The sequence below is a fragment of the Bufo gargarizans genome, chromosome 5, assembly GCF_014858855.1.
Source record: "Bufo gargarizans isolate SCDJY-AF-19 chromosome 5, ASM1485885v1, whole genome shotgun sequence".
In the NCBI taxonomy this organism is placed as follows: Eukaryota; Metazoa; Chordata; class Amphibia; order Anura; family Bufonidae; genus Bufo; species Bufo gargarizans.
In genome coordinates, this window is record NC_058084.1 from 48,451,071 (window position 1) to 48,466,047 (window position 14,977).

The following is a 14,977-nucleotide window of genomic DNA, read 5'->3' on the forward strand; positions in this document are numbered from 1 at the left end:
CCCATTTTGTTTTGAAACAGGAAAGTAGAGTATATTTATGTTAAGTTGCTCTGGAATATAGCAATGCTGTAGTAGTTCAAAATTGGGCCATATTTAAATTTATGAATGGATCAGTCTAGTAATAAAAGATTTTTTTTGGGGGGGGGGGGGGAAGAAAAAGCTAGGCATGAAATGGTATAAAGCATGGTGGTTACATAGACAGTGAAATATATATATATATATATACATATATAAACACACATATACATATATATGCACATATACATGATAGGACACCCATATATGATAGGATACCCAAAACCAAAAAACATATATATAGAAATACATATACATACATATATATACAATGCACAGAAAAATACAACAGCATATATATATAAAAAATAACAAAATAAAAAATTATATAATAAAAAGGGAATAAAATTATATATATAATAATATACATCTTATGTCAAGATGAATGGATAAAATGCAATGAATGGTGAGAGGGGTAGTATAAAGCATGGTGGTTATATTGTTTAAAATGTATATAAAATGTATCTCGATGAAGCATATAAATGAAAATGGATAAATTATATTGTATATGTATGTGCATACGCATATACACAAAATTTATACATATGTATACACCAGCATATACACAAAGTTGTACCGTGGTCTATATTAATATATATATATAAAAATATATACAAGTGTATCCACTGTATATAAAAATATATTTATTGGTGAATAAAAAAAAAAAATAAAAAAAAAAAAAAAAAGGGGGGGGAGAGGAAGGGGGGTTGTTAGCTGATTTAAGAAAAAATTATATAGATAATTTTATGGTTGTGTAGGGGAGGGCAATATCAGGAAATTAACCTGATTAGAATCCAAGGGAGAGAATACATTGCAGCGCTACTGATACAATGTTGTAGTTATTTCATAGGGCTGTATCGATTGTCCATCATGGACACAGTTTCACAAATGTAACTGGCAGGAATTTTCTAGGCAGTGATGTAGAACTGCAGATGTTTGTTACATAAAGATAGAAATGGGGAGGTAAAACTGAGGCCCCTCTTAGCCCTGGTCGGATCCTATATTCAGAGAGAAGTATAAATATAGTAGCCTAGAATATTATAGAGTATTATGTTAATATTCAAGGTTGACTACCAGGCGACGAGAGGGTGTCCTTTGGGAAAGTTTATACTAGAGGATGGTCTCGTTTATTTCGTTCAGCCCTTGAGGCGCAAGGGTATCTAGTTGGTACATCCAATAGACTTCTCGTCGCTGTAGTGTACTGAACCGATTGTATGGGTTTTGCGGTATGTGGTCAATTGGTGTAATCTTGATGGGATGTTTTTCTTTCTCTGATGTGGAGGCACAATGTCTGGAGAGGCTATGTTTTTGATAGTGTTTTTGGATGTTGTGCCTATGTTGGTTTAGCCTGCAATGCAACTCCTGGGTGGTGCGGCCTATGTATTGAAGCCCGCAGCTACACTCAATTAAGTAGATTACGTAGCTGGACTGGCATGTCAGGTGATGCTTTATCGTGAAGGTGGTCCCATTCTTATTGGACGAAAAATGTGTACATTTATTGGTTATGGTTTTACAGCATAGGCACCGACTCTTTCCACATTTATAGCTGCCTAGTTTTTTTGGTGGTATCTGTGGTATGGCCGAACTGGCTTTTTTATGTTGTTTCGGCTTGCTGGGGGCGAGTAGGTTCTTAACCGTCGGGGCTCTCCTGTAGATCATTCTGGGCTTGGGGGGCAGGTGTTTTGCAAGGTATGGATCCTGTAGTAGGATATGCCAGTATTTTGAAAAAATTGTGCGTATATTATTATTTGATGTGTTGAACTGCGTGACAAAGTTTATATTCATTTCTGTATGTGTCCCTTTTCTGTTTGTGGGCTGTAGACAGGTATCTTGTGTGTCAGTGATGGTTCTCTTGTAAGCGTTTTTTATAAGTTTCTTTGGGTAGCCTTTCCCCTATTTTTATCACCTCCCTAAGATACACAAGAATACAACACACCCACCTGGCAGACCAATTGTGTCAAACACAAAATGCGCCACAAGTAACCTCTCACACTATCTAGATCTTTTCTTGCAACCATATGTGCGCACACTACCCAGTTATCTTCACGATTCCAGTCAGCTAATTAGGGAACTAAAAGACATCACCTGGAAAGAGTCATACGCACTATTCACCATGGATGTCACAGCCCTCTATTCAAATATTGAACATAACCTGGGCACACAGTGTATAAAAACCGTTCTAGAGGGAGATCCCACCCTAAAACCACCTCAAGTAACTTTTCTTTTAGACAGTCTCCGCTTCATTTTGGAGAATAACTTTTTTATCTACAATAGCGTAACATACCATCAACGCAGAGGTACCGCTATGGGGACGAAAGTAGCGCCATCTTTCGCGAATCTTTTTATGGGGGAATTTGAAAGGCTACATATTCAAAACACTACACCCCAGATCCAACAACTCATATACTATAAAAGGTACATTGACGACATTTTTATCATATGGGACGGTGACGAAAATACTGCTTTACAGTTCTGTAATAATATAAGCAATACAGGTTGGGGAATCAAATTCACCCCGAAATACAGTAAAAGTGAGATTGAATTTTTAGATATCATTATATCCACCAAAAATAACCAACTGGCCACCCAAACAGTACTTCAAATCCTATCGACACAAATAGTTATATTAATTTTTCAAGTTTTCATAACAAAAAATGGTTGGAAAACATTCCATATAGCCAATACAAACGAATCCGGCGGAACTGTACCCTTGATAGTGTTTTTAAAAATCAGGCAAAAATTCTTAAAAAACGTTTTATCGAGAAAGGCTACCCAAAGAAACTTATAAAAAACGCTTACAAGAGAACCATCACTGACACACAAGATACCTGTCTACAGCCCACAAACAGAAAAGGGACACATACAGAAATGAATATAAACTTTGTCACGCAGTTCAACACATCAAATAATAATATACGCACCATCTTTTCAAAATACTGGCATATCCTACTACAGGATCCATACCTTGCAAAACACCTGCCCCCAAGCCCAGAATGATCTACAGGAGAGCCCCGACGGTTAAGAACCTACTTGCCCCCAGCAAGCCGAAACAACATAAAAAAGCCAGTTCGGCCATACCACAGATACCACCCAAAAAAACTAGGCAGCTATAAATGTGGAAAGAGTCGGTGCCTATGCTGTAAAACCATAACCAATAAATGTACACATTTTTCGTCTAATAAGAATGGGACCACCTTCACGATAAAGCATCACCTGACATGCCAGTCCAGCTACGTAATCTACCTTAATTGAGTGTAGCTGCGGGCTTCAATACATAGGCCACACCACTCAGGAGTTGCATTGCAGGCTAAACCAACATAGGCATAACATCCAAAAACACTATCAAAAACATAGCCTCTCCAGACATTGTGCCTCCACATCAGAGAAAGAAAAACATCCCATCAAGATTACACCAATTGACCACATACCGCAAAACCCATACAATCGGTTCAGTACACTACAGCGACGAGAAGTCTATTGGATGTACCAACTAGATACCCTTGCGCCTCAAGGGCTGAACGAAATAAACGAGACCATCCTCTAGTATAAACTTTCCCAAAGGACACCCTCTCGTCGCCTGGTAGTCAACCTTGAATATTAACATAATACTCTATAATATTCTAGGCTACTATATTTATACTTCTCTCTGAATGTAGGATCCGACCAGGGCTAAGATGCCCCATCAGTTTTACCTCCCCATTTCTATCTTTATGTAACAACCATCTGCAGTTTCTACATCACTGCCCAAAAAATTCCTGCTAGTTACATTTGTGAAACTGTGTCCTGATGGACAATCGATACAGCCCTATGAAATAACTACAACATTGTATCAGTAGCGCTGCAATGTATTCTCTCCCTCGGATTCTAATCAGGTTAATCTCCTGATATTGCCCTCCCCTACACAACCACAAAATTATCTATATAATTTTTTCTTAAATCAGCTAACAACCCCCCTTCCTCCCCCCCTTTTTTTTTTTATTCACCAATATATGTATTTTTATATACAGTGGATGTACTTTTGTATATTTTTATGTTTATTTATTTATGTATATTAATATAGACCACGGCACAATTTTGTGTATATGCTGGTGTATATATATGTATAAATTTTGTGTATATGCGTGTACACATACGCATGTATAATATAATTTATCCATTTTCATTTATATGCTTCATCGAGATACATTTTATATACATTTTAAACAATATAACCACCATGCTTTATACTACCCCTCTCACCATTCATTGCATTTTATCCATTCATCTTGACATAAGATGTATATTATTATATATATAATTTTATTCCCTTTTTATTATATAATTTTTTATTTTGTTATTTTTTATATATATATGCTGTTGTATTTTTCTGTGCATTGTATATATATGTATGTATATGTATTTCTATATATATGTTTTTTGGTTTTGGGTATCCTATCATGTATAGGTGTCCTATCATGTATATGTGCATATATATATATATGTGTGTTTATATATGTATATATATGTATTTCACTGTCTATATAACCACCATGCTTTATACCATTTCATGCCTAGCTTTTTCTCCCCCCAAAAAAATCTTTTATTACTAGACTGTTCCATTCATAAATTTAAATATGGCCCAATTTTTAACTACTACAGCATTGCTATATCCCAGAGCAACTTAACATATAAATACTTTATTTTCCTGTTTCAAAACAAAATGGGTCCACTCTATATATATATGTCTAAAGGATCAGCAAGCAGCTGAGTGCCCGGTGACAACTCTCCACAGCTTTAGATAAACACCCAATCCCCGGCCCCCCTCCCCTTGCTCCTCCTTTGTTTGGCCCCACGCGCCTTTTTCTAGTTTAAATAACCGCCACATGTGAATGCTGTTTTATATTGTATACTGTCCTGATGAAGGGGGCCCTCCGCCCCTGAAACGCGTTGACTGAAAATAAAAGTATTGTTATCAATACCTACCTGCTTCTGACTCCTGCTGACAGCGCCATCCAAAGGTTCATCTTCTTTCTTCTTCTGCAGGTTCACACAGGAGCTAGACAAATGGATTGCAAGGAAAATTTAAACTCTGGTTATATGTATAGGTATGGTTCTGGTTGGGTCACAGCTTGCAGCCTTAATGCAGTTTTTCAAAAATTAAGTTACTTTACCGGAATACTCCTTTAAGTTGCAAGGAGATGGGTCTGGGTCTGCACTCCGGATAGTCAGTGTAGAGTCTAGAGGAACAGTAAGGACCTACAAGTGCAAACTCCTTAGAGATAGGTCCCAGCTCAGAAAACCTTAATCTCTGTTATATCTACAGCTAAGGAAGCTGCTTTATCAAAGGTGCTCCAGAGAGACGGAAGTTAGAAGGTCCACAATCTACATGGCTGTGCATTGGAGTCCATCAGCAAGGTAATGTATTGTGCATGTTTAAGGCAAATACATTTTACTGCTGTAGGAAGGAAAATTGCTAACCCATCCTTCTACACTTGAAGACGGTTTGACCAGCTATATCTTAAATTTGTACCACTTAGCCCAGGAATTTAACAAGAACCTTATTGTCTGTCTAAGGTTCTGCAGAGAGACTTTCGAGACAAACGGGAATGCTACAACCTTCATCACTGCTGTTGTACATACACTGCTATTGAGGAAGGATTACACTGTGTTATTGGCTTTGGAACTGAGCCTTGTTATTACTGGATGTACTACTACTCTTATTCTACACTTTATTAAAGAGTGACTTATTTATTGATACCAACTGGCCTGGTTAGTGACTCCACTCCTCCAGTGCTGGTGCATTCGCAAATAAGCAGATAAAAGGGTGAGAAATGGACCCAAAAGGGGAGATAAATACCAGTCCTTTTGTCCTGGATGGCAAAACATGTCTGGCACCATAATGAGGGTCCATTTTGATGCCCTGAAAGTATGCTTGGAAACTCTCCCCTAATGTCTGTCAGGCTCCCAGAAAAATGGGAGACCTCCTGGCTACCTGGAACACTTGACAAATATCCCAGGTGCCGCAAAGGTCTCCCAGAAGCAGCACTTCATTAACATTTTTATTAATATTTTTCTTTTAAGGCAGTGAACCTGAAAAATGAGGTTTGCTCGTGACCCCTCCCCAAAAAACTCTCCCACCACTAGTTTTAAAAAGTTGGCAAGTACAGTATGCCCTGACAGCTGCAGGTTCTAGAGCTCTGCCATACAAAAGAGATTCAAATTACTGAAAAGTATTGAAAGAGAAGTAATTTTCCCCTGCTGGTCCTCAAATCCAAATATCCACCATCAGCAATGCATTACTACCATACATTTTGCGTGTTTGTCTATCCAATGTTGGCTACTGTCTGCCATCTTCTCAGGACAAACCTGGTGATGCAGTACTATAAAGAGCAATAGGTGACTACTCCGATCTCCACACGAAGATGAAGATCCAGTAACGTAGCGCTTGGTGCTATTCAGAAGACAAAGCTTATTTCAATAATGCTTAGCAAACTGGACATGCGTAGTAAAATATTGATGGAACATTGATGAACAATTACAAAGGAAATCTTTTTACTGGATTTTCCCTTTATCTAGACTTTTCATACCAGAGTCTGTAGCAGAAATGCATTACTACTTAGGCTGATAGACGAGGTCCTTAACAGGGGACAATCTCCCTATCAACTCGAGTTTTGGGGACACAAATGCAGTTTCTATAAAAGGGTTTTCTTCTTATAGAATAAATCAGCCATATTTTTCCTGGGCAAGCCATTTTTATAAAATTTTAATTACAAAGTTTTGTTGGGTTATTTTATAGCTTAGATTTGGATTGTATTTTTTTATATTTTTCAAAAACTGTCCCCCTTACAGTGAGGGGCCTTTGTGGGGGTTCATATTTTCTCTCATGATACCAAGTATGTATATGTGAGAAGTGACATATCTGGGAAGGGGATCTTATAGCATGTGGCCAGGTCTAGATTTCCACGGGGTAGGGGGAAGACAATACGCGTTCTTTTGCCTGAATCTTTGTCTCTGGTGAAGGAAAGTCTACGACTCGTAGGTCCTTCCTGAATACATCTCCCAGTCTCCTCCGCCTTCGACTATTCCTTTGGCTTCAAATAAAAAAGGTAATTCCAAGACAGATCAACCCTAGATAAACAGTAGTTTTTGGGAAAGTCGTTGTAGTCTATTTATGACCCATATAGAAATTCTAGTCGGAGCTGGATCATTATGAGAAGGTCAATGACTGGAGCTTTTTGATGAAGAGCCCATACATTCGAGCCATAACTGCAGTGTCAGGGAGACTAATAGGAAACATTACATGATTTATTGACATATATAAAAAAAAGAAATAACTCATGTGATCCTGCTGAATATTTACAACATGGTGTCATTGTGGTTGTTGCCCACTGCCAGGTGGTTCCTGTGGATCAAGCACAACAGCTGGTGGTCACACATTTCCTGGAGAGTCATTGGCCCTGGAACAGGCTGATTTGCACTCAGTCTTTCTCTTTTTAGACTTGTAAAAATTATTCAGTGTCTAGAAAATTATTCTGTCTCAATAATGTGTGTTTCTGCTCTGAAAATAAAATTGACTTAAGAATTGTGGTTTATTAAGATGAGCAGAGTAGCTTGGCATACTTCAAGATATGGTTTTCAACCATCTGTAGTCCTTTGGGGTATTTATACAAGTAGTCCACTGTGTTCCTAAACTCTTTGACTGGTTCCAATGTATTTGTAAATCCATGTAATGGTTTGTGTTACTGTAATATCAGTATTTTCTTATTTGACAGATTTAAAGCAATGTGAAGTTGTGTTTTTGTCTAAACACGGTAATTTCATAGTAGTCAAATGATCAGATCAGGTTGTCAGGTCAACAGCTGAATGAGCTTCATAAGCAATTTTCTGAGCCAAAAACCAATTGGAATAGTTGTAACTTCTTATTCCTTGTGGCCCCTCATACAAAGTACATTAGTGGGCGACAACACACAAGGAGAAGGCTCCCGAATTGTATTTTAATCACAAAGGAGGCATTTTTACTGTAAAGGGGAACATTCTTACTGTAGGGGGAGCACTAAGGGGCATAACTACTGTGTTAAGGCACAAAGGGTGCATTCCGATTGTAGGGTAAACGCTTATCGGTATTCTTACTTTCAGGGGGCATAAAGGGGGCATAATTACTGAATGGGCACGAAGAGTTCATCATTTCTCTGGGGGGCATAATCACTGTGTGGGGGGACACTATTACTGAGTGGCGGCACAAAGGATTGGGAATGGGCATATATGGAGAGAAACTGGGTTGGATTAGAAATGCAGTTTAAAAAAAACAACATGGTGTGGCGTACTGCGTGCACCAAAAACTTCTTCATTCTTTGTTCTCTTTGAGATGAGGGAGAGCCGATAAGTGTGAATCAGATAAAGGTATCCAGTGCTGTCTGTTGTGAAATATATGTAATTAGTTCGTAAAAATGTACGGAATTCTCTGCTGAGGAGGTGGTGATGGTGAGTTCACTATAAGAGTTCAAGAGGGGCCTGGATGTATTTCTGGAGCGTAATAATATTACAGGCTATAGCTACTAGAGAGGGGTCATTGATCCAGGGAGTTATTCTGATTGCCTGATTGGAGTTGGGGAGGAATTGTTTCCCCTAAAGTGAGGAAAATTGTCTTCTACCTCACAGGGTTTTTTTTTTGCCTTCCTCTGAATCAACTTGCAGGATAACAGACTGAACTGGATGGAAAGATGTCTCTTTCAGCCTTATAAACTACAGTATGTTACTATGTAGAACTTTCGTAGATCGAATAGCCAAATACAACAATATCTACACTCTATATGGCTTGTATAGGGTCATGTGTATATGTGGCGACACCCATGCGTTTAACTGTTATGATCTCACCAAGCAGTTCTACAATACAGGTTTTGGGTCTCTAACATCAGATGGCAGATGGGGATAGTCAGAAGAAAGTACAGTATGACTGCAGGATCAGACTACAGAGGATTTGTTTGTAGTCTGTTATCATAGAAACACATAGACCTGCATAGGAGCGGTACAGTCAATACAAAAATGTTGCAATGGAACAATGAAAACTATAAAAAAAAAATGGAATTTGTGAATTTATAGATAGACATAGCCTTCAATATCATTTATGTTTTTCAGCACTGAACACTTTTATTCCTCAGTTCACCGTTACATAGTGTAATATGTGTATACCTGATAGATGATGTCACATTTATATTTGCTGTACTAAATGTCCTGGCATGGGTCAGGGACTAAACTCTCAAGGTAAACCCTATGGGATAATCAATGAGAGAAGCCTTATTAGGGAATAGAGCCACCATTCACACTGTTTTATGTGTTCCACGGCGCCGTCAATGGTCCATAAACTTCATTGATAGCCTCATAGATTCCAGAATTAGTCTTATAAACATACTCTTACATAGAATATAGGTCAGGGGTTGGCAAATGTGATCAATAAGTCAGAGGATGTTTGTTAAACATGTCCATGAGCCCAACATTGAAAAAAGTCCCCAATGTACATTGCAGGAAAGAAAAGTACCGTGGGTTTCCTATGACAGTTTCGGCAAAAAGGCCTCAGGGTTTTTATAAATTCTTAAAAAGGTGGCTTGCCTTATCTTGCAATGGAAAACTATGTAAAGCATTTTTTGTGTAATTAAACAGATTTTGAGATGATCTGAGAAAAAGCCTACCTAAAGGACACCCTTTTTCATGACTTCTCTTAGGTCTTGGTACTATATTGGTCTTCAGTTCATGTAGTTGTAGACTTTACCACCAAGCACACCAAGAAAATGCTAAGGGCCCCATGCTGATCACAAGCTTGGTGGTATGTCAGGGTGGAGCTTAGTGGTGCAATGGGGTGGAACTTAGTGGTAGAGTGGGGTGGACCAGGTTGACCGAGGCAGAGCTTAGTGGTAAGACACGGTAGAGCTTAGTGGTGGAGTGGGTGGAGCTTAACAGGTTGACAGGGGCATAGCTTACTGGTACGACAGAGTGGAGCTTAGTGGTATAATGGGGTGGAACTTAGTATGTTCACAGGTACAGAGCTTAATAGTACAACAGGCTGGAGCTTAGTGGTGCAATGGGGTACAGCTTAGCAGTGAGATGGGGGCCCCCAGACAAAACTTTGCTTGGGGCCACAGAAATGCTAAATCAGCTACTGAGTTCATCGTTTTTAAAGGGGTTTTCCTGCATTTTAATTCCTTTATTTGATTCCTAAGGATCAATGTATGACCAAGCAGTGGTGTGATCCCTTCACTTCAGTACCTGTTAGTGCAGGCATCCTCTAACTGCGGCCCTCCAGCTGTTGTAAAACTACAACTCCCAGCATGCCCGAACAGCCTGCAACTATCAGTCTACAGCAGGGCATTGTGGGAGTTGTAGTTTTACAACAGCTGGAGGGCTGCAGTTTGAGGATGCCTGTGTTAGTGTTTCATATGACATCTTAGCCTTTCAAGTCATACAAGGCAGACTTTGTGATATACCTTTTCCAAAGTGATCTAGTTAACTCATCCACAGTTTTACCGTTCTTAGCCTGGACTCATACACAGCACTTAGACACAATGGTGTTTTTTGTGAATTCTATATATAAAAACAGTGTGGTCAAAGTTATTTTAAAGTCTATAGTAAAATATTGTAAAGTCTCTATACAGAGTGTATTGTTTTGTGGTATGATTGTAGGCTTTGGGGGTCAGTGGATTTTTATCCAAATGCAGCCTGCATTAGGTGTGATTTTTTTTTTCCCGCCGTGTTCTTTTTTCCGATAGGCTTTGGGAAAGGACTTTAAAAACACTACCAGAATGTACGTACTAAATGAAAATGTTAAAAAAAAAAAAAAGGGCTTCGTAAAGGTTCTTCATGAATGTATTCCGTGCAATGCAAGATAATTTCCAACCAAGGGTGCCACTGGGAGCCAAGGGTGGTGACAACAAGCAACTCAATTCGGGCCAGGTGGTTTAGATACAGAGCTAGTACAGTGAAATCCATGGGGTGGAGGAAAGCCTAGCTACAACTCTGGATCAGAAGAATTTGAATGATTGATCTCAGAACTTTTCAAGATCAAGCTTTGCTTTTCTATGATGAAGAGCAATCTCTTTGAACCCTCCATGTCAGCAGTAAAGAATATGGTAGGATGCCCAGGATAAAGCAACCAAAGAGAAATAGTGTTAAATCTTTTATGCAGTTTATTCCTTTACCATAGCAAATGGCACTTCCTCTATGGGGCCATTATCATCTACTAATACCATTTCTACTATGCTATACTACAAGGGCTTCACTTGTGAGCTCTGTATAGGACGGAAAAAACTTTAGCTCATCTTATCTAGTTCTTCCTCGGTAGACATGTTTATGTTCTCTCAGTGAAGACTCAGTAACCTCAGACACGCTGAACAGGTCTCTTTAGTATTCTTGGAACAGGGAAGTGTAAGTAACGAGAAGATATGTCCTATTTGCCAACAAGTCAAGCTTAATTAGCTTTCTTTCCATTCCACAACTGGCTAAAGTCAAAGCTCACACAAAACGCAGCGAAAAGCAAGCTTAGGTGCCATCATAAATACTGCACGTGCCAAGTGGAAACCATACATTGACAAAAATCATTTCCACTAGAAAGAGAAAAATATGAGAAAGGCTAAACTTAATATCCAAAATGGACGCCTGAGTTTGAGCCTCAACTAAGGACACAATGTTGTGCTGTGCAGGCTGAAACCTCATCTGTCTCAGCTGCCCTACTAATTGCTTCATGTTAAGAACCAGACAGTGAGAGATCCTGGAAATATAGGAAAATATTTCTTTGATTAAGTTACGGTGGAGCTACATGATGAAAAGATGCCGTGTATTGCATCCTACTGCATTGCTTTAGTAAGACATTGTATTAAAGTCCATAATGATGAAGGATCAACCAAAAATAGCTGCCATTATGTTCTCGTTAGGTTGTAGTGATGAACACAATGACATGAGGCAGGTGGCCTCTAGAAATAATATTTGATGTCCAGGAACAACCACAGGAATGCAAGATTCTTATAGGTCAGGGAATGCCCAACCTGCAGCCCTCCAGCTGTTGCAAAACTACAGCTCCCAGGCCCTGATAGCTGTAGACTGTCTGGGACTGCTGAGAGTTGTAGTTTTAAAACTGCTGGAGGGCTACAGGTTGGGCATCCCTGCTATAGGTTATAGTTCAGCAGCTCTTACACCTTGTGCCCTTTTTGCTAGCTGAATTGGATTCCTTTGAGTTTCAATACCATGCCTGTACTTGTATCATGCCGCTCCTTTTTGAATCCGACTCTGCCGTTATGGGGCTGGTACATCAGCCGCGATCTGGATCTATAATGTGACCTCAGCTTGCACTGCAGTTTTCTTGCTTACTGGACTTAGCAGTACACACTTGGTGGCTGATTGTCCCACTTATTTTTTTTTTTGTATTCCTTTTATTAAGGAATAATATTTCCATACAAAATAAAACATCAAAATAATAATTTCCATTTTCTTAGACCTTACCCCCCCAATTGCCTTCCTGATTCCCCCCCCCCCCCCTTCCCAACCTTTTGCGATGCGTCTCCCTTCCAGACGACAAACAAAGCAGAACGGGGGTAATGAAAAGGTTGAGGCGGGAATCTTTAAGATTTCCATTCTCTGCATATCTTAAACCATTTATCCCCAGCATTTATTTGCTTATATAAAAAAATTCATAGCTTTTAATCTTATTAACGGGATTTAGCCAAGTATCTATACTAGGAGCATTAGATGAAAACCAAGCCCGTGCAATCAAGAGTCTTGCCAAAAACATTATCTTTAGCAGAAGAATCCTTTTGTATTTATGGCACCCAACCTTGGATAGATCACTCAAAATCCAGTACTTTACAGTAAATGGTATCGCCACTTTCACTTTTTGAGTAGTATAATTATGTATTACCCTCCAATATTCTTCTAATTCTGTACAGGTCCAAAACATATATAAATGATCGGCCTCAGGTCAGTTGGAAGTGTTTCTCAAACCCCATTTATTAAGCAACAAAGGCGTAATATAAATTCTGTGTAGAATATTAAATTGAACCAATATGTGATTAAAATTATGAGAAACTAATGCCCACATTCCCCAGTATATTATCCCAATCATCCAATTGAATCATTGGGCAATCCCTTCTCCAGAGGACTGTAATTTAATAAATCGTGCTTTAAGTAAATCTTTATAACAGTGAGAAATCTAAACCCTCTGTGCCGGCTTTGTTATCAAATCATTCAAAAATGTGAAAGTATCAATATCAAAAAGTGATTTTTCTTTTATACTAGAAAGTGCCTAATGTAACTGAAATTAACGAAACCAAGATAAATTAGAAATATTTTCTCTTTGTGCTAACTCCAAAAAGAAAAAAACATGACCATTTCCAACTACCTATTCAAGATACCTAACATTATTCTTTTGCCAATACTGATCTCCAGCCAGTTCATCTAGGGCCTGTAGATAATAGCTATGCCAGAGGGGCGTACAGCAAAGACATCCCTTTATCCCCAACCAATCTCTAATAGTACTCCAGGATTTCACAAGTAGCTTTGCAGCAACTCTGTAATCCTGTTGGGGGTTAGTTAACTGACCAGATTCCGATAAGGAAAAAATATTATCATATGGCGACCTCTTCACCAAAGTTCTACAAAGTGGACTTTTCTCCCATTCATGGTACAACCATAACTGTAATGCTATAAAATAGCCATTAAAATAAAAATTCTCCAATTTAAGCCTTACTCCCTTTCTTCCCCAGAGTAGATCATTGATGATTCTCTCGATCAGTTTAAAAAAACTTAGCTTCAATCCATACTGGGGAATTCCTAAGAATATACAATAATTGGGGCAAAATCACCATCTTCACCAAAGATATTCTATCGGCTCTAGATAACGGAAGTTGGAGCCATATCTTTATTTTAGATCTCAATTTGGTTATCAATGGGACCATGTTCAACTGTAGGAAATCTTGAATCTTAACAGGAATAGTAATGCCCAGATATTAAAATGAATCAGAGATCTACAAATTACTAAACAACTGCTCAGTAAAGGGTTGTAATCTATCCAGGGGCATAAGAATAGTTTTAGACCAATTAATATCAAGACGCGAAACCTCACCAAAGGAATTAACAACTCGAATAACCGTCAGAAGTGTGGAATCAGTAATGTTGTATATAAAATAAAATGTCATCAGCATATAGGGAGACTAGTATCTTCTATGCCCAATGTCCCAAAACTTTCAATCATAGGGTCTTGCCTAACTCTAACAGCAAGGGGCTCAATATAAATATCAAATAATAATGGGGAATAATCGGGCATCTTTGGTGAGTACCCCTCCCCAAAGAAATACACCTGGTAAGCATCTTATTAATATTCAGCCTCGCCCTAGAGGATTTATACAGAAGCTTAACCATATTTATAAAGGTACTTCCAAATCCCATCTTCTCCAAGACCTTCCAGAGGAATCTCCACTCCATCCTATCAAAGGCCTTAGAAGCATCCAAAGACAAGGCGGTGTAAATTATAACTGAGTACCCTTGTTAGGAATAAACCCATTTTGGTCAGGATGTATAATAGATTAAATAGCCTTAGACAGCCTAGTAGTAAGAATCTTTGAGAGAAGCTTAACATCAGTATTTAATAAAGAAGTCTGCCTATATGAGCCCATATCTAAGGGATCTTTGCCTTTTTCAATATTAACACTACTACAATCTCTGTCATTGATTCCGGAAGACTACCATCGGCTATTGCCTCAATAAATACCTTCAGAAGATGGGGGAAGACCACCTCCCTATATTTACGATAGAATTCATATGGGAGTCCGTCGGATACCGGAGAAGAGTTTCCCGCACAGGCCTTCAGAGCGGTCTCTAGCTCTTGCAAGGAGAGGTTCACATCTAGGGATCATCTTTGGAAATCTGTGAGGACTGGAAGAGA